At 42.4% G+C, this 21,222-nt stretch overlaps 2 long non-coding RNA genes across 2 annotated transcripts in view; one reads left to right on the plus strand and one right to left on the minus strand.

Annotated features, from left to right (window-relative positions):
• The window catches only part of LOC122548927 (uncharacterized), a 71,727-nt gene that overhangs the window by 26,123 nt on the left and 24,382 nt on the right, over positions 1-21,222 (plus strand). Inside the window, exon 2 of the long non-coding RNA XR_015757031.1 lies at positions 17,814-17,984. This is a non-coding gene — a long non-coding RNA (uncharacterized LOC122548927). The remainder of the gene's footprint in view (positions 1-17,813; positions 17,985-21,222) is intronic.
• Positions 10,414-18,696, minus strand: LOC148150470 (uncharacterized). Its single transcript, XR_015757032.1, has 2 exons — positions 18,127-18,696; positions 10,414-11,137 (listed from the first exon to the last, which is right to left on the minus strand). It is a non-coding gene; the product is annotated as an uncharacterized LOC148150470 (long non-coding RNA).

The raw sequence follows: 21,222 nt of genomic DNA on the forward strand, positions 1-21,222 counted from the left end.
CGCTGTATATGTATGTGATTGCTAATGTGGAAAATACAAAATTGCTGTAGAATCACATACTATGATGAAATGCGTGATTGGAACAACACAAGCAGTGTTGCTATGTTTATAGTGGGTCTTGTCATTGATGTTAGTTTGTTCTACGTTGACTCATCAATGTGTTGTGCCAGATGTGATGCTAGATTATTAAGTGAAGGGAATTTTGCTTCAAATCCAACTGGGGCTCCACTCTTAAGAACCTTTATAGGACAGTGTACGTTGTCATCAAATGAATTGTGTAATTTCTCAGGAAATAACTTTAGTAGGATGCTGGATATTTGAAGTGGTTACAATTTCCTTTCACAGCACAAATATCTCTTAAGCTTACGAGCATAAAATTTTCATACATAAACACACAGAATTGCAATAAAACACAATGAAAAAAAGTGTATTAGATTCAGTGTCAAAGAGCTAAAAAAGTCACAAATGGTTTCCAGTTTTGTGCAGAACACTACCAGCATAAACATAAATTGAGATTGACTGGTACATTGGATTTGATACATTAACATCACATTTTGATTCCTTTATATAAGCTACCTATATGAACCAGAGTTGAGAGGACACAGGGATGAGCATCACCTGGACTGGACAGTTTCATTTCTACTGAAAATCAGGATTAAACATTGAGGAATATTTTTAAGAGTCTGCTTCCCTATGAATATGGGGAAAACACACCCATCTCTCCACTATCAGCAAAAAGAATTTTGACAAATTGTTAATTAAAAACTGGATGAGCTCTAAAGCTAAAGCCCTATAGTACTTTATAATTCAGATGACAGCTGTGATTCTCCCTGTCCATAATTCTTGTTAATTTGAAATAATTATCAGGCACAAATTAGAGAATACTCTGATAATCACTCATATCAATCAACAGTCAGGTGCTTAGTAATGAATGAGAGAAACTTCTTTATGGCAGCACAGTAGTTTGCCACAATTGGCATTATTGTGAGGCAAAATTTCAGTTACCCTACTGCAGCTGGTGTTTACAAAATACAAATGTTTTTATTGAAGATTATTTCCATTTGAAGCAATATGAAGAAGGTACTTGCATTTAATTTATACTATTGCTGACACCTCCTTACAGAATTATGGAAGGCTTGGATAATCTAAATTGGCAAAAGTCGTTAACACTGGTGAGTTAGTAGTCCCAAAATTGTTCCCTCGGGTATCAGCAAATAATGATAGCATTCATAATTATTTCACATGGAATGTTGTGATTTGGAATGGCAGTTGCTTATAGAATGAAATACATCAACTTCCCAACTCCTCCATGCTCACTCCCAGCCTGTCTTTCCGTGTGGGAGACTATTCAGCACCCCCACACTCCCGGTCTGACACTTCTTCAGGGCATTAATGCCCCAATAGTCAATGACATTCTTACCATTACTGAATCCCCCACTATCAACATCCTGGGACTACCAATGATCAGAAACTGAACTGGATTAATCAAAGAAAGGCTGACTTTAGCAGCAGGTCAGAGGTTAGGAATCCGGCAGTGAGTGACTCACCTGACTACTCGAAACTTTTCCACCATCTACAAAGTTCAAGTCAGGAGTGTTATGGAAAACTTAACACTTGCCTGACTGAGTGTAACTTCAATAGTACTCAAGGAGCTTGATACCATTCAGGACAAACAAGTCCACTTAATTAGCACCTCATCAACCACCCACACTCTGTGAGCACCAGTGTGTTCAATCTACAAGACGCACTGCAATTATTCACTAAGATATGGAGGTGCCAGTGTTGGGCTGGGGTGGACAAAGTTAAAAAGCTCACAACACCTATGGTTATTCACCAAGACCTCTTAGATAGCACCTTCCAATCTCCTTGACTATCTAGAAGAACAAAGGCTGCATATACATGGAATACAAGTTCCCCTCCAAGCCATTGTACACCCTGCCTTAGTATATTCCTTTAGTATCTCTAGATACAGATACTGGAACTCTGTCCCTAACTCCATTGTATGTCACCCTTCAGCAATGGACTGTAGTGGTTTAAGAAGGCAGGTCACCACTACTTTCTTGAGGGCAATTAGGGGTGGGCAATTTTTTCTTCACTTATTTTACTCTCAGCAAGGGGAGACCCATGCAGTTTTATCACATGAGCTGATATCATGCAAGGTGGAGTGATGTCTTTTTTTCAGGATCCCCACTACCCATTGAAAGTATCCCTTAGGTCACAGCCTACCCTCTAATCTCATCTCCAGCCTTCAAAATGTGACCCAAGTTCATTGCCCAATTTCCTAAGATCCACCAGCAAAGCCTAACTGATATAGGCACTGCCTATAGTCCTATAAGTGATCATTGCTCATCCAGATGCTTCTGAATCAACAGAGCTACAAGCTAATCTGATTGACTAGCATTTACAGGTGAGAGCTGCTCAGATGTAAGCAGAAGTGTCACTTTGAACTGTCCTGGGAAGTGATATTGAACAAAGAGACCTTGGAGTGCAGGTAGTAGTTTCTTGAAAGTGGAATTTAGGTAGACAGGATAGTGAAGAAGGCTGGTGGTATGCTTGCCTTCATTGGTAAGTGCATTGCTTTTAGGAGTTGGGAGCTCATGCTGTGACAGTACAGGACATTGGTTCGGTCTCTTTTGGAAGACCGTGCAATTCTGATCTCCCTGCTATAGGAAGAGTATTGTGAAATTTGAAATGGTTCAGAAAAGATTTGCAAGGATGTTGGTAGGCTTGGAGAGCTTGAGTTATAGGAAGTGGCTGAATAGGCTGGGGCTATTTTCCCTGAAGCATCGGAGGCTGAAGGGTGATCTTTAAAGAAGTTTATAAAATCATGAATAGCCAAGGTCTTTTCCCCGGGGTCGGGGAGTCCAGGACTAGAGGGCATAGTGTTAAGGTGAGGGGGGAAAGATTTAAAAAGAACCTAAGGGGCAACCTTTTCACGCAGTGGGTGGTGCATGTATGGAATAAGCTGCCAGAGGAAGTGGTGGAGGCTGATACAATTACAACATTTAAAAGGCATCTGGATGGGTATATGAATAGGAAGGGTTTAGAGAGATATACCAAATGCTGGCGTGTGGGACCAGATTAATTTGGGATATCTGTTTGGCATGGAGGAGTTTGACCATGCTGGACAGCTCTGACTCTATATTGACACTGCCCCCAGGTGAAATGCCTCAAGTGCAGACAACTTCTTGATGGCTGCGCTCCTGACTGAATTTTTTTTAATGGGAATATCTTTCTGGCTTTTACTGAAACAGTGAGTTGCAAGATAAAGAACAAAGAAAACTTACAGCCCAGGAACAGGCCCTTTGGCCCTCCAAGCCTGAGTCGATCCAAATCCACTGTCGTTATCCAGTTCCTTAGCATCTGTATCCCTTTTCTCCCCACCTACTCATTCATGTGTCCAGATGCATCTTAAATTAATCTACCGTGCCTGCCTCTACAACCTCTGCTGGCAACGCGTTCCAGGCACCTACCACCCTCTGTGTAAAGTAATTGCCGCGTGTGTCCCACTTAAACTTTTCACCTCTCACCTTGAAAGCATGATCTTTTGTTATTGAATCCTTCACCCTGGGAAAAAGCTTATCTCTATTTACCCTGTCTATACCCTTCATGATTTTGTAAACCTCAATCAGGTGCTCCCTCAATCTCCTTTTTTCAAATGAAAACAATCCTAATCTATTCAACGTCTCTTCATAGCTAGCACGTTCCATACCAGGCAACATCCTCGTAAACCTTCTCTGCACCCTCTCCAAAGTATCCACATCCTTTTTTTGTAATGTGGCGACCAGAATTGTACACAGTATTCCAAGTGCAGCCGAACCAATGTCTTGTACACTTTTAACATGACCTGCCAGCTCTTATTCTCAATACCCTGTCTGATGAAGGCAAGCATACCAGATAATTTCCTGACCTCTCTATCCACCTGTGCAGCAACCTTCAGGGTACAATGGACCTGAACTCCCAGATGTCTCTGCTCATCAACTTTTCCCAAAGCTTTTCCGCTTACTGTATAATTTGCTATAGAATTTGACTTCCCAAAATGCATCACCTCACATTTGCCTGGATTGAACTCCATCTGCCACTTCTCCGCCCAACTCTCTAGTCTATCTGTATTCTACTATATTCTTTGACAGCCCTCTATGCTTTCTACTACTCCACCAATCTTCATGTCATCTGCAAACTTACTGATCATAACAACAATGCCCTCTTCCAAATCATTTATGTATATCACAAACAACAGTGGCCCCAGCACTGATCCCTGTGGAACACCACTGGTCACCTTTCTCAATTTCGAGAAACTCCCTTCAACTACTACTCTCTCTCCTGTTGCTCAACCAGTTCTTTATCCACCTAGCCAGAACACCCTGCACACCATGTGACTTCACTTTCTCCATTAGTTTACCATGGGGAACCTTATCAAATGCCTTACTACAGCCCTTCCTTCATTTATCAACTTGGTCACTTCCTCAAAGAACTCTATTAAGTTGGTAAGGCACGATCTCCCCCGCACAAAACTATGTTGCCTATCACTGATAAGCCCATTCTTTTCCAAATATAAATATATTTTATCCCTCAGTACTTTCTCTAGCAACTTTCCCACCACTGACATCAGGCTCACTGGTCTATAGTTACCCATAATATCCCTACTGCCCTTCTTGTACACCGGGGACATCATGAGCAACTCTCCAGTCCTCCGGCACCTCACCTGTGTTCAAGGATGTTACAAAGATATCTGTCAGGGCTCCAGCTATTTCCTGTCTTGCCTCCCTCAGCAACCTGGGATAGATCCCATGCGGTCCTGGGGATTTGTCCATCTTAATAACCTCCTAGCCTACCCAACATATCTTCCCTCCTTATGTCAACATGATCCAGAGTAAACAAGATTCCATCTCTAATCTCAACATTCATCATGTCCCTCTCCTCAGTGAACACTGATGCAAAGTAATCATTCAGAATCTCACCCATTTTCTCAGGTTTGACACACAGCCTTCCTTCCTTATCCTTTGGTGGACCAATCCTTTCTCTAGTTACCTGCTGCTTCATATATAAGAATAAAACTTTTTGGGATTCTCCTTAATTCTGCTTGCTAAAGCTATTTCATCACCCCTTTTAGCCCGCTTGATTCCTTGTTTAAAACTGGTCCTACTCTCCCGATATTCCTCCAGTGCCTATTGTGTTCTTAGCTGCCTGGCCTTATGTACGCTTCCCTTTTCCTCTTGGCTAGTTGTACGATTTCTCCGGTCATCCACGTTTAACAAACCTTGCCTTTCCATTCCCTTGCTTTCAACAGGACATGCCTTTCCTGCATTATCTTCAACCTATCTTTGAAAGCCTCCCACATATCAAATGTGTACTTCTCTTCAAATAGCTGTGTCTAATCCACATTTCCCAGCTCCTGCCTAATTTTGATATAATTGGCCTTGGTCCAGTTTAGTACTCTTCCCTTAGGACCACTCTCATCTTTGTCTAAGAGTATTCTAAAACTTACAGAATTATAGTCACTGTTCCCAAAGAAATCCCCCACTGCAACTTTTACCACCTGGCCTGGCTCATTCCCCAACACCAAGTCCAATATGGCCCCTTCCCTCATCAGAATATTGATATACTGCTCTAGAAAACTCTCCTGGATGCTTCTTACAAATTCTGCTCTATCCAGACCTCTGACACTAAGTGTATCCCAGTCAATGTTGGGAAAATTAAAATCTCCCATCACCACCACCCTGTTGCCTCTACATCTTTACATAATCTGTTTACCTATTTTTTTCTTCTACTCACGCTCACTGGTGGGAGGCCTGTAATACAGCCCCAACAATGTAACTGCATCATTCTTATTTCTCAGGCTCTACCCATAAAGCCTCACTACTCAAGCCCTCCATAGTGTCCTCCTTTAGCACAGCCGTGATATCATCCCTGACCAGCAATGCAACTCCTCACCCCCCTTCTTACTTCCCTCCCTATCCTGTCTGAAGCATCTATATCCAGGAACATTTAGTTGCCAATCATGCCCTTCCTTCAACCAAGTCTCTGTGATTGCAATAAAGTCATACTCCCAGGCACCAATCCAAGCCCTAAGTTCCTCTGCCTTACCTACTGTACTCCTTGCATTAAAGTCTATACACTTCAGGCTGCCAGTTCTTTTGCGTTCATCTGCTCTCTGCCTACTCTTCCCCTTATTAATGCTAACTTCATGATTCTTACAATCTCCAGTTTCCACATCGCTGTATACTTGCCTTCTCTTATAGTTCCCAGCCCCCTGCCACATTAGTTTAAAACCTCCACAACAGCAGTAGCAAAAACTCCCCCAATGACATTAATTCCAGTCTGGTTCAGGTATAGACCGTCCAATTTGTAATAGTCCCACCTTCCCCAGAACCAGTCCCAATGTCCAACAAATCTGAACCTTTCCCTCGTACACCATCCCTCAAGCCACGTGTTCAACCTGCCTATTCTTTCATTTCTACACTGGCTATATGTGGGACTGGTAGTAATCCTGAGATCACGACCTTTGAGGTCCTTTTTAATTCTCTCCTAGCTCCATTAATTCTGCTTTCAGGACCTCATCTCATTTTTTACTTATCATTGGTGTCTATATGGACAAAGACAACTGGCTGTTCATCCTCCCCTTTTAGAATGCTCTGCAGCCAATAGGTGACATCTCTGACCCATCCAGGAGTCTCATTTTCAGTCACAGAACCACCTATCTACTCCCCTTGCAATAGAATCCTCTATGGCTATGGCCGTATGAGTCTTTTTCCTGCCTTCTGAACAGCAGTGCCCACCATGGTGTCACGATCTTGGCAACTGCTGCCATCCCCTGGTGAGCCATCTGCCCCAACAATATCCAAAATGGTATATCTGTTTTGGAGGGAGATGACCGCAGGAGAGACCTGCACTGCCTTCCTACTCTTCTTCTACCTTTTGCTCACCCATTCACTATCTCCCTCAGCAATTCTAACCTGCGGTGTGACCAGTTCACTAAACGTGCTATCCACGACCTCCTCAGCATCATGGATGCTCCACAGCGAGTCCATCACAGCTCCAAAGCTGTCATGTGGTCAAACAAGAGCTGCAGCTGGACACACTTCTTGCAAGTGTAAGAGTCAGGAATGTCTGCCATGTCCCTGAGTTCCCACATCAAGCAAGAGGCACATGCCACGGGTCTGAGGTCCGCTGCCATTGTAAGCCTTTGCTTTATATCAACTAACTAAAACCAACCAATGAACTTAAATATATGAAAAAAAAGAAAGAGAAAAAAAAACCTTGCCTTTACGGAGTCTTTTTCTTCTGGTTAGAAGAGGGGTGGGGGCGGGAGGGAGATACTACACGTGTAGTATCTCGGGTTTAGCCATTGCCTCCTTAGATAGCAGCCTTTGTCAGTGCCTTATGGTAAAAGTCACATGATAGCAAGCCAGGATGCAAATTTATACAGATTGCATTTCTGTCCCAAATATCCCCCTTTTCATTACAAAAATTTTCATTACAAATAGAATTGTATGCATTTATCATGCCCACTTTGAGTTGCACAAAGTACTCAATAAACATATTACTGTTCTCATAAAGTAGCAGTTTGTTATTCTTGTCAATCTCTGCAATATGCATTACACACACAGTCTTTTCATTTTATGGGGCTACTAATGGTCTGAATCCATGTTGTCATTGGTTGTTCAAGTGATTGATTTCTTTTCTTCCCTTTGGAGTGACATTGTTGATCATTAGATTAGATTAGATTACAGTGTGGAAACAGGCCCTTCAGCCCAACAAGTCCACACCCACCCGCCGAAGCGAAACCTACCCATACCCCTACATTTACCCCTTGCCTAACACTACAGGCAATTTAGCATGGCCAATTCACCTGACCCTACACATCTTTGGACTGTGGGAGGAAACCGGAGCACCCGGAGGAAACCCACGCAGACACGGGGAGAACGTGCAAACTCCACACAGTCAGTCGCCTGAGGCGGGAATTGAACCCGGGTCTCTGGCGCTGTGAGGCAGCAGTGCTAACCACTGTGCCACCGTGCCGCCCACATGTGGTACCTGTCGTTCCATTTCCATGTTAAGGTGTTGTGGGTCTGATGGTTGATCTGTGCAAATGGTAAGTTCAAACTTTCTTGATTTCTTCAACTGCTTCAGTTGTGCACTTGTTACCATAAGGTGTAGAAGGAGTAGCAAACCATTCAGCCCATTGAGTCTGCTCTGCCATTTAGTAAGATCATTGCTGCTCCATTTCTCTGTCTCTTCTTCAATCATTGATTGCCTTACTGATTTAAAAAATTATCTCACAGCCTTTAATATACATAGTGACACAACTAACGGTTGTAACGATCCATCTAATTGCTCACTTTAACAGTGGATGATTGTGGTGACAACTACTCCACAAAAGTCTCAAGTCACCACTTGGGTTGACTCTTGTTGACAGCATTGAAACCTTTATATGCTGACTCGTTTCCAGTGCTCAACTCTGGCAATAGTTTGACAATCTTGTCAAAATTAAATTTGACTTTCTGCGGTTTCACCTTGATTTGTCACTCATACCTGTTTTGACTTCTGGCTCCAGTGTATTATTTGCTATTGGAAGACCAATTAGGATGCAGCGTAACATTAGCTTTTGTGCCAGACTACGACTTTAGTAGATCTATTTCTCCTCTTGAAGATCACCTTATATAAACCTTTGCTGAAATTGCTTGATTTTCTTTGATTTGATTGATGATTAGATTCCTCACAGTGTGGAAACAGGCCCTTTGGCCCAACAAGTCCACACCGACCCTCCGAAGAGTAACCCACCCAGACCCATTCCCTTACCCTATATTTACCCCTGACTAATGCACCTAACACTATGGGCAATTTAGCCTGGCCAGTTCACCTGACCTGAACATTTTTCGACTGTGGTAGGAAACCAGAGCACCCAGAGGAAACCCACGCAGACACTGGGAGAATGTGCAAACTCCACACAGACAGTCACCTGAGGCGAGAATCGAATCCGGGTCCCTGGCACTGTGAGGCATTTGCTAAGACTTGTTTGGTGATTTTCACTGCCACTTCAGTTTTTCCTATCATAGAGTCATACAGCATGGAAATAGACTCTTCGGGCTAACCAGTTGATGCTGAACGTAATCACAGACTAAAAATAGTCCAACCTGTCTGCTTCTGGCCCATATCTCTGCAAACTTTTCCTATTTATGTACTTAACCAAATACCTTTTAAACATTGAAATTGTACCCAAATTCACCACTTCCTCTGGAGTTTTCCACATTGTTGACTGGTAATCATGTGGAATTTATGTATAGTGTTGAATTTCACAATCCTTTATGAAGCAACTTAATTATTGACTCATAAACTGCCTCTCACCGCAACTTTGGGCATGCTGTCACAGCTGGAATATGCTTTTAGGCATCTTACAATCTCACATGGAGGTCAGCTGGTCCACTTCCCAGTAGTAAGATGAGTAGTCTGTGATGACAAGATAGCCCTGGTCTGCAAGAATGAGGAGGTCTATTTACAGCTTCATCGGTATGGAATGTGACATCAACTTTCTAGCTTGTTTAGCTTGGAACTTATTACAAGCACTACACTGGCTAATGAAGTTTGATCAGTAAAGCATACCTGTTACATTAGACTGCCAAGTTTCTCACTAGTTTCTTGGCAGCCTGCATGGATGCACTTTAGATTAAATTAGATTCTCTCCAGCATGGAAACTGGCCCTTCGGCCCAACAAGTCCATGACGACCCTCCGAAGAGTAACCCACCCACACCCATTCCCCTACCCTGTATTTACCCCTAACTAATGCACCTAACACTAGGGGTAATGTAGCATGGCCAATTCATCTAACCTGCACATCTTTGGACTGCGGGAGAAAACTGGAGCACCCAGAGGAAACCCACGCAGACACTGGGAGAATGTGTAAACTCCACACTGACAGTTACCCAAGGCAGGAATTGAACACGGGTCCCTGGCACTGTGAGGCAGCAGTGCTAACACTTTGCCACCATGCCGCCCGCCCCCCAATCTTTGTCTTAACCTAGTGATAATGTCTTTATTTGTTTTGTATGATATACCATATGGGACTGGGAGAGGCAATGGCCTAGTGATATTATCACTTGACTGTTAATCCAGAGACCCAGGTAATGTTCGAGGGACCCGGTTTTGAAACCTGACGTGGGCAGGTGGTGGAATTTGAATTCAATAAGTATCTGGGACGAAGAGTCTGATGATGAAAAGACCTTGAATCCTATGTCAATTGTCAGGAAAAACCCATTTAGTTCACTAATGTCCTTTAGGGAAGGAAACTGCAATTCTTAGCTGGCCTACATGTGACTCCAGACCCACAGCAATGTAAAAGTGTAAATCTAGACCCCTGGGAGGGGCCTCTCGGTTCCACAATCAGTGAATAAACACTAACAGCTCGGTCTGAGTTCAGCAAGATTTAACAATTTATTACAACGGCGGGCATAGGTTATCCAACAACACAGGGGTTAAGCATCTCTGTGTACTCTGGAAAAGTTGCGCGCTTTAGCTTAAACACAAGCAACATTTTTAGGTATCTTAACAAACAGAATAACCTTAATTGCAAAATTAATCCAATAAACTGAAATAAAATGGCAAATAGACATAAAATTGAACCAATGATATTTCCTGAGAACTGACTTGTTTTGCGCGCCCTTATCTCCAGGACACCCGGTTTCCAAGGTCAATTTAAGATACTTTAATAATGTCATAGTTTACTTAGTCATTCATACTATGAAGAGGGTATTGTTTGCTAATCTCTTTCAATTAGTTCAGGAATGTAGTTTTCAGCAGAGTTAGATGCCATTATAAACAAAATTGTTAATTTGCTCTTAGAAGCCATTTTGTTATGTTATTTTATGTTACTTGCATTCAGAAGCCATTTTGTGGTTAGTAAAAGCATGCATTAAATGGTTGCTCCTGACAACAGCCTAAATCCAAATTTTAGATCCTCATCTCCCCACTTTGGTCATTCCATGACCACACCATAGCATATGAGGGCATAGGTTAGATCAGTCCAATCGAATGGAAGCCAGAGACTGCCAGACTTCCGGGGAGGAAGTAGGGGTAGGCAGTGGCGGCACCTCATCTTCATCTGAATGCAGAAGAAGCATTTTCGGGGTGGAACCGATGCTGTCAAAAGAAATTAATATTTTAGCAATAATACACTTAACAAAAGCAATGTCAACAAAATGACCAATTAAAACAATAGCGGCATACATTGCCATATTTATCAGCCAGTTGTACCATAGCCGAAACCCCAATCTCTCCATCCTGCGCCCTCCGTCATTTGGCTGGCAAAGGTGCGGATGTTATCTACGTACCTGGTAATATTCTCAGTAAGGTCAGTGACCCCCATGATGCATTTGCCTTTGACTATGGCGCAAGCTCCACCATCTTTGGCGAGTATGTAGTTGAAACGTACCGGTTTGATGGGAAAATAGGCGTACTTCTGAAAGTATGTTCTTAACTCCTGTTAAGGCAGCAGTCATCTCATTACCCAAGAGGATGAGACCGCAAATGAGATAATTTCAGTTTTGATGGCTAATAATTCCTGCAGACCCTCCAACAGAAAAAAAAATACTAAGAAATGCATACCCCAGAGAGTGAGCTTTAGTGGTGCTCAAAGCCTTCGGGTTCTTCCAATTCGTGCAAAATTCAGGTGAGACTGAATGTTTGACAGGGAAATCCCAATCCCATTGCCAGGTAACTGGACAGGGAACCATGGTTGGAAAAAGTATTCCTACAGCTACAGCACAGGGAGTGCCTATTTCATTAAGGACAAGGAAATTGGATGCTTTGCCTTGGCTAAAAAGAAAAGTAACCAGGATTAGTATAAATGATGGAAGGAGCATCCCAATAAGAAGCGGGCCTGTCTTTGTGGCTTCCTGGAACATATGGATAGTTCATGGCTACAAAGTATGGCTGTCCTGAGCACTTGGGGTGAAAACTTCAATAGAAAGAGATGAGTTTTCCAGAAAGAGATACGGTTACTGTCCCAGAGCGGTTCCTTCCATCCCGCATTAGAGGTCTCAATAATGATGGTGGGTGCTATTACCCATTCCACAAAGGGCCTGAATACTAGTGTAACAGAGACACATTCTTCTCCAAGGCATACGCATGAGATGCAAGTTCCTACAGGGGAGCAGTGACAACTAGCACATTTAATCATCGCGCAGGGAATAGTCTTGGTCACATTAATGTAATTACACCCCCATCCTTTACCATTATAACAATTTTGATAGGCTATTCCGGGTTTATTGGAAGAAGTCCATAAGCGGCTAGCAGGTGGGGATAGGTAATAATCCAAAGAAATGTTATGTCCAGTAAACACTTTAGTAGCGTTCCATACTCCTCCGTTGGGATTCGGGAGGGGAAAAGGGATCAAAGTGTCTTTTGCTGAAGTATGGGCGTAATAGACCACTAGAACCAGGCAATTATAGTGGTCTACTAAGACAGCACAGGCATTTTGCCTGTGCTGTCTTAATACACCACTATAATTGCCTGGTTCTAGTCCCTTAATTTAAATCTAAGATTAGGTTCCTTAAACGGTCCTGACCAGTCATTGTTCATTTACAAAGCTATAAGTTGTAAAATGACTGCAGTTGCCTTAAAAAGTTCTGCCTACTGACATGGTAACAAAAAAACATTCTAATGCACGAATAATGGCCGAATCCAAAGACACATATATTAACCATTGAGAGGAACTCCTTCAGTAAAGCTATGACTGGCATGTCATAATCACCAATGAAACACACCAGTCTTAAAATTAAGTGGAAACAAACAAGTCTGAAACAGAAAAAGGTTATAATGTTGTTGTCTTCCTCTGTATTAAACTGATTTAACATTGAATAAGGTTGGCTTTCATGTAAGGATACAAAAGGTTAGCTAGAAACTCACAGCAGCGCAGTCATGGCCTGTAAGAACAGGGGTTAATATTTCATTTCATAATCACTGCAGGATCCTTAATCTTAAAAGAAATCAGGTTAAATTTCCAAAATGCAACTCAAATCCAAAATGCAAATCAAATCCAAAACGGTCCCGGATCTCGAGGAGCAGGCAACAAAACATGACATTCAATCACCAGCAAGCAAATGTGCATCCAAACCGAATCTGAAAGGGTTAAACTTTCTGCAAGCTGTAGGGCTGTCTTTTTCTCGCTCGCTCTCTCTCGCTCTCTCTCTCTCTCCCCCACACACACATTCCAAGATTTAGGGAGTTCTACCCTTATAAATCTTGCCTGTGGCACATAGCTGCTTAACCAAGTGTGCGAGAATTGTATCTCTGGCCAGCTTTCTTATTTTTTGACATGACAAAAGCAGCAGCCACCCACCCTATTTCATAAATAAAGAACAAACACCAAAAACGAACACAACAAAGGAAACAGAGCAGCAAAGCAAGACAAGCCAAGCCGAACAGATACAACAGAAATAAACACGACATAAAACTTTCACGAATCAACAGCCTGACAACAAACAAGTCTAATGAGTAGCCAACCATCGAACTGCACAGCTCTGTTGACTACCAGTCAACGGTGACTTTTTGTTTTGTTTCTGTTGATGTTTACTTCGAGCACATTCTTTGCAGTGGACCTCAATAGATTTCATGGTACCATTATTAGTTAATTCAATTCTCAATTTGGTGGCAGTATCCTGCCATGAGCACAAAACTAATTCTTTGTGGCTTTCATCACAGAATTGCCGCTACAGTCTAATTAATTCTTTTTTGAGTCCATTTTCATTGCCAAACATTGCTAGGTTGATTTAACCGATTAGGTAAAAACAATGACTGCAGGTGTTGGAAACCAGATTCTGGATTAGTGGTGCTGGAAGAGCACAGCAGTTCAGGCAGCATCCAAGGAGCTTCAAAATCGACGTTTCGGGCAAAAGCCCTTCATCAGGAATAAAGGCAGTGAGCCTGAAGCATGGAGAGATAAGCTAGAGGAGGGTGGGGATGGGGAGAAAGTAGCATAGAGTACAATGGGTGAGTGGGGGAGGGGATGAAGGTGATAGGTCAGGGAGGAGAGGGTGGAGTGGATAGGTGGAAAAGGAGATAGGCGGGTAGGACAAGTCCGGACAAGTCATGGGGACAGTGCTGAGCTGGAAGTTTGGAACTAGGGTGAGGTGGGAGAAGGATTGAATACCTTTGGGCCACCTAGTGGCCACTGCTCATCACCTAATGTCTTTTTTAAGGCGCCAAAAGCTTCCGCAGACTGTCAGATTTCTCTGAAAATTTCTCACACATATAGTATTACCCATCTTAAACAACCTTCCTTTTATAGTCCCGACTGAAACTTTAACAGCCTGTCAACACACAACAATCTACCGACTTCCACAAACCCTTCTCGACTTTCCTTAACCCTCAATAATCCTGTTATAATGCATTATGATACTTCCTTATCTCACAGAAAAATTTAAGTACCAATTTAAATAATGCTAATCCGACCGAATCAGAGTTCACAATTCTGCTTACAGATCCCTGATCTGCTAATGGAAATTCCCAACTTCTGTAGGATCCTCAAACCTATCTTATCTTTCCTTTTCTCTTTAATTTATTTTCTCTTTAATCAGAGTTCCCATCTCTGCTTACAGGTCCCCGTGAGTTGGCACAGTGGTTTGCCAACAACAAATCGAGTAAGCATTTTATGAATTCATTGACTCCAATGAATCATGGTACTTCCTTTGCATCATTTTTCACTGTTTGCTGCTAAAGCTGTCATATTTTTGGAATTGAAGCAAAGATGTTATGCTGTTAGTACATGGCTTATGTGTTTAACTTCAAATGCTTTAATTGCAATTTTTTCTTGTTAACTTCAGATACATCTTTTGTGTAGTGTATGCACTAGATTTTAATCATTGTCAGCAATGGCTTCTTCCATTGTGTCATCACGTCCATAAGCCCATAAGATGACTATGTATTTGTTGATACTCTGCTGGTGCCTGGAAATGCCAAATGGCACACAGAATCATCTATACTTCTTAAAAGATTTGTCCAGAATGTAGTTAGATAGCTACTGCTTTCACCCATGTTTACTTCCCAGGAGCCATATTTCACATACAGCATGGAGACAAACACTTCGGTCCAAATGGTGCATCCCAACCATAATCCCAACTAATCTCACTTGCCTACACTTGGCCCATATCCATCCAATTATTTCTTGCCTAAATGTACTTGCCTAAATGTCTTGAAAATATTGTAACTGTACCCACATCCACCATTTCCTCTGGACGTTCATTCCACACACAAATCACTGATTAAAAAAGTGCTCCTCATGAATTTTTAAAATCTTTCTCCACTTGCCTTAAAAAATGTCCCCTACTCTTGAAATCCCCCACACTGCCAGTCACCTTATCTATACCATTCATGATTTATATACCTCCTATAAGGTCATTCTTCAACCGTCTATGCTCTAGTGAAACAAGTCCCAGCGTCTCTAGCCTCTCCTCAAACCCTGCATTCCCAGCAACATCCTGGTGAATCTCATCTGAATCCTCTTCAGCATAATAATAATCTGCCCTTTACAGGACAAATAGAACTGGACACAGTACTCCAGAAGAGACCTTATCAACATCTTGTACAACCTCAACATAATGTCCCAATTTCTACGCTCCAAGGTAGGAGCAATAAGGGAAAGTACGCTAAATGCCTTTTTAACCATATCTTTGGTTTGATTTTATTGTGACGTGTACTCAAGTACAGAAGTACAGGAATATGGTGAAAAATGTATAATGTCACCACACAAAGCACCATCTGGGGTACAAGTACCTAGGTGCAGAATCTTACAAACAAGGTAGAAAGAAAGATCAAAGTTAAAGGTTAAACATTACAGTAATTATAGTACAGTGACACCTTTTTAGTTTTAAATAGAAAATAAAGAAATAAAGTTAAAAGTTCAAATATTACAGTCTGCTTGGCCACGGTTGGACCACACTTCAAGGAATATCCCTGAGACTGGAAGCCGGGACACTGCCTCACCGGATTGTGCTGAGTCTGAGGCCGGAGGAAGAAAGAAGGAGAAAGAAAAATGGATGGCGCGGTCGAGTTCTGTCTGAAGTGTTCTACTCTGCTGCCATCTTGGATTTTGTTCTAGATATGACAAAAACTTCAAAGAATTATGTACCTTATCCCCTAGGTGTCTATTCTACAACACTACCCAAGGCCCTACTTTTAATTGTCTAAGTCCTGAACTTCTTTTATTTTTCTTCACCAAAATGTAATACCACGCATTTATTCAAATTAAACTCCGTCTGCCACTCCTCATTCCCTTGACTCAATTGTTCAAGATTTCTTTGTAATCTTAAATAGCCACCTTCACTGTCCACTATGCCACTCAAACTCAGCAATGATACCTTCTATATTCTCACTTAAATCATTTATATAATGGACAGGTTCATAGCTCCTTGAAAGTGGAGTCACAGGTAGATAGGGTAGTGAAGAAGACGTTTGGTATGCTTTCCTTTATTGGTCAGAGTATTGAGTACAGGAGTTGGGAGGTCATGTTGCGGTGTACAGGACATTGGTTAGGCCACTGTTGGAATATTGCGTGCAATTCTGGTCTCCTTCCTATCGAAAAGATGTTGTGAAACTTGAAAGGGTTCAGAAAAGATTTACAAGGATGTTGCCAGGGTTGGAGGATCTAGCTACAGGGAGAGGCTGAACAGGTTGGGGCTGTTTTCACTGGAGCGTCGGAGGCTGAGGGGTGACCTTATAGAGGTTTACAAAATTATGAGGGGCATAGATAGGATAAATAGACAAAGTCTTTTCCCTGGGGTCGGGGAGTACAGAACTAGAGGGCATAGGTTTAGGGTGAAAGGGGAAAGATATAAAAGAGACCTAAGGGGCACCTTTTTCACGCAGAGGGTGGTACGTATATGGAATAAGCTGCCAGAGGAAGTGGTGGAGGCTGGTACAATTGCAACATTTATGAGACATTTGGATGGGTATATGAATAGGAAAGGTTTGGAGGGATACGGGCCAAGTGCTGGCAGGTGGAACTAGATTGGGTTGAGATATCTGGTAGGCATGGACGGGTTGGAACAAAGGATCTGTTTCCATGCTGTACATCTCTATGACTCTATGACAAACAATTACCCAATCTCCATGGAACACTGCTGGTCACAGTCTGAGAAATAACTCTCCAACATCACTCTGTCTCCTGTCATTAAGCCAATTTTGTATCTAGTTGGCAAGCTCGCCCTGAGTCCCATGTGGTCTAACTTTACTAATTAGTTAGTCTACCATGTGGAACCTTGGCAAAGACTTTACAAAAGTCTAAGTAAACAATGTCTATCACCCTGCCCTCATCAACCATCTTGGTTACTTTCTCAAAAAACTCAAATGAAGCTTGTGAGACATGATTTCCCTCAAACAAAATCATGCCAACTATCTCTAATCATTACTCACCTCTCCAAATGTGCATGAATCCTATCTCTCAGAATCATATTCAGCAACTTACCCTCCACTGAAATCAGACTCTCAGGTCTGTAGTCTGTAAGGCGTCTCCTTACATCCTTTCTTAAACTTAGCCATTCTCCAGTCATCCGGCACCTCACCCTTGGTTATAGATTATACAAATATTTCTGGAAGAGGTTCTGTAATTTTCTGCCTAACTTGCCACAACATCCTGGGATGCACTAGATCAGGTCCTGGATATTTATCCATCTTTATGTTTTCTAACAAGTCTCGCACTTCCTCTTCTGTAATGTGAATTCTTTTCAAAACATCAATATTTATTTCTCTGAGTTCTCTAGCTCCATGGTAAACATGCCTCTCCATGGTAAAAACTGATGTGAAATATTCTGTTTTTCAGCAGCAGCATCTCGAAGGGCGGGAGCTTGGAGCAGGGGCCTATCGGGAGTGGTGAGTCACTGATTGGAGTCTTTAAAAACTTACCTCGAGCACAGGAGTCCTCCATTTCTGATTTTCAACAGCAGCAGTAGCTCGATGGGCAGAAGCTTGGACCAGGGGTCTGTTGGGAATGGTGAGTCATTGATCTGAGTCTTTAAAAACTTGCAGGAGTCCTCTATTTCTGTTTTTCAGCAGCAGCACCTCAATGGATGTGAGGTTGGACCTAGGGTCTATCTGGAGCAGTGAGTCACTGACTTGAGTCTTTAAAAACTTACCTCGAACACGGGAGTCCTCCATTTCTGTTTTTCAGCAGAGCAGCAGCAGCTGGATGGGCGGGAGCTTGGACCAGGGGCCTGTTGGGAGAGGTGAGTCACTGATTTGAGTCTTTACATCTGACATCGGAGAACAGGTTTCTGGGAAAGGAGGGACTTTTTTATTTCCCTCCAGCTATCTAAATCCGAGATCCTACCTTTGTAGGGCCTCCCACCCAACCACCTCCTCTAGCCTTAAAGACCAGGGGCACATCAGGTAAACTTCTCTTCTTTTTTACATTCTGATAAGGGAACTAGCAGAGATGCAGTGCAGAGAGAGGAATGTTCCTCCTGCATGATGTTTGAGGTGAGGGACGTCATTAGTGTCCCATCCAAGTACACCTGCAGGAAGTATATCCAACTCTCGCTCCTCCAAGACCGTGTTGGGAACTGGAGCAGGAGCTGGATGAACTTTGGATCATTCAGGAGGCAGAGGCTGTGATAGATAAGAGTTACAGGGAAGTAGTTATTCCTCGGCACGAAGAAAGCTGGGTAATTGTTTGAAGGTGGAAAAGACAGTCAGTGCAGGAATCCCCTGTGCTCATTCCCCTGAAAAACAAATGTACCATTTTGGATACTGATGGGGAGGACAACTTACCAGGGGCATGCAGTGGGGTGCAGGTCTCTGGCACAGAGTCTGTTCCTGTTGCACAGAAGGGAAGAAGGGAAAGGAGGAGAGTGTTAGTCATTGGGGAATCAGGTCAGATAGATGATTTGTTGGGGACGAACAAGACTCACGGTTGGTGTGTTGCCTTCCAGGTGCTAGGGTCCGTGATGTCTTGGGTTGTGACTTTGGGGTCCTGAAGGGAGAGGGTGACCAGCTCCACGATGTGGTCCATGTAGGTACCAACGATATAGGTAGGAAGAGGGATAAGGATGTAAGGCAGGATTTCAGGGAGCTAGGGTGGAAGCTGAGAGTGAGAATAAACAGCGTTGGTATCTTTGGTTTGTTACCCGTGCCACGTGATAACAAGGCAAGGAATAGGGAGAGGTATCAGCTGAACACATGGCTGCAGAGATGGTGCAGGAGGGAGGGTTCAGGTACATGGATAATTGGGGCTCATTCTGGGGAAGGTGGTACCTGTACAAACAGGATGGTCTTCACTTGAATCAGAGGGGTACTAATATCCTGGGTGGGAAATTTGCTGGTGCTATTTGGGTGGGTTTAAACTAGCTCAGCAGGGGGATAGGAACTTGAGGTGTAGTTGCAGTGCACAGGAGGGTGAGAGTAGGGAGGACAGGGACAGGATTTCAGGGTCTCAGGAATATGCTGGCAGACAGCAAGCTGGTTTGAAGTGTGTCTACTTCAATGCCAGAAGTATCCGAAATAAGGTAGGTGAGCTTGCAGCATGGATAGATGGGACTTCGATGTTGTGGCCATTTCAGAGACATGGATAGAGCAGGGTCAGGAATGGATGTTGCAACTCCAGGGTTTAGATCTTTCATTAAGAATAGGGAAGGCAGTAAAAGAGGAGGAGGTGTGGCCTTGTTAGTCAAGGACAGTATAACGGTGACTGAAACAACTTTTGACGAGGACTCTTCTACTGAGGTGGTATGGGCTGAGATTAGAAATAGGAGAGGAGGTCACACTGCTGGGAGTTTTTCATAGGCCTCTGCAGAGTTCCAGGGATGTGGAGGAGAGGGTCAGCAAAACAATTCTGGGTAGGAGTGAAAGGAACACGGTGGTCATTATGGAGGACTTTAACTTCCCCAACATTGACTGGAAATGCCATATCTCTAGAATGGCAGATGGATCAGCTTTTATCCAATGTGTGCAGGAGGGTTTCCTGACACAGTATGCACTTATCAGACATCCCTGCACCTGTTAAGTCTACTCCAATCAATCCTTGCAAGTTGTTGTCTCAAACCATTTAAAAATTACCTTACTCCAATTAAAAACTTTAATTTTTATGCAATCCTTTTCCATTACTATTTAAAAACAAAGAAATATGATCACTAGACCCAAAGTGTTCCCCTACTATAACTTCAGTCGCTTACCCTGTATTATTACCTAAGAGGTCAAGTTTTGCTCCATCTCTAGTAGGAACATTTATATTTTGATAAATATTTTTTTCCTGAACACATTTAACTAATTCTTCACCATCTTAACCTTTAACACTATGATAGTCCCAGTCAATGTTTGAAAAATTAAAATCATACTATTACAATCTTATTATTCCTATGACCTCCCTCTACAGATTTGCTCCTCAATTTCCCTCCAACTATTAGCAGTGGTCAATCATACAATCCCATTAAGGTAGTCATACCTTTCTTATATCTAATTTCAACCCATATATTTTCACTAGATGATTTTTCAGAAATATCTCCGCTAGTTATAGCAGTAATGTTTTCCTTAATCAAAAATGCCCAACCTCCCCCTCCTCTTTTGCCTCTCTTTCTATCCTTCCTATAGCATCTGAAACCCAGAACATTGAGCTGCCAGACCTGCCTATCCCTCAGCCAAGTTTTTCTAATAGCTATGACATCCCAATCACACGTTCCCAAACATGCCTGAGTTCATCAGCCTTATCTGTAAGACCCCCTTGCATTGAAATAAATGCACTTTAATTCTTCAAAATTATTTTGTTCTCTGACTTGCTGAAGTGCGTCTTTTCTAATTAACCTGTTCTTTTCAGATTCAAAACCATCCTCATCGTTCTTTCTATTTACTCTGCTATTTACCCCACCCGCCTCCTGTAATAGTTTACAGTTCCCTTAATAGAATTAGCAAATCTTCCTGTTAGGATATTGATCCCTTTCCAGTACAGGTGAAACCCATCCTTTTTGAACAGGTATTTTCTGACCCAGAAGAGATCCCAATGATTCAAGAACCTGAATCCACCTCTTTGCCCATTGATTTATCTCCTTTATCCTTTTATTCTTTCCCTCATTTGATCTCGCCACCAGAAGTAAACAGACATTACTAAATCTGAGATCCTGTTTTTTTTAATATTCTACCTAACTTTTTATATTCACTCTATAAAGCTTTAACTTTTCCTTAATTATGTCACTCCCACTGATATGTACAATAGCTTTTGGTTTTTCACTCTCCCTTTTAAC

This window comes from Chiloscyllium plagiosum, unplaced genomic scaffold (assembly GCF_037043375.1).
Source record: "Chiloscyllium plagiosum isolate Xiang-an unplaced genomic scaffold, Cpla_swu_hap1 HiC_scaffold_4, whole genome shotgun sequence".
Lineage (NCBI taxonomy): Eukaryota > Metazoa > Chordata > Chondrichthyes > Orectolobiformes > Hemiscylliidae > Chiloscyllium > Chiloscyllium plagiosum.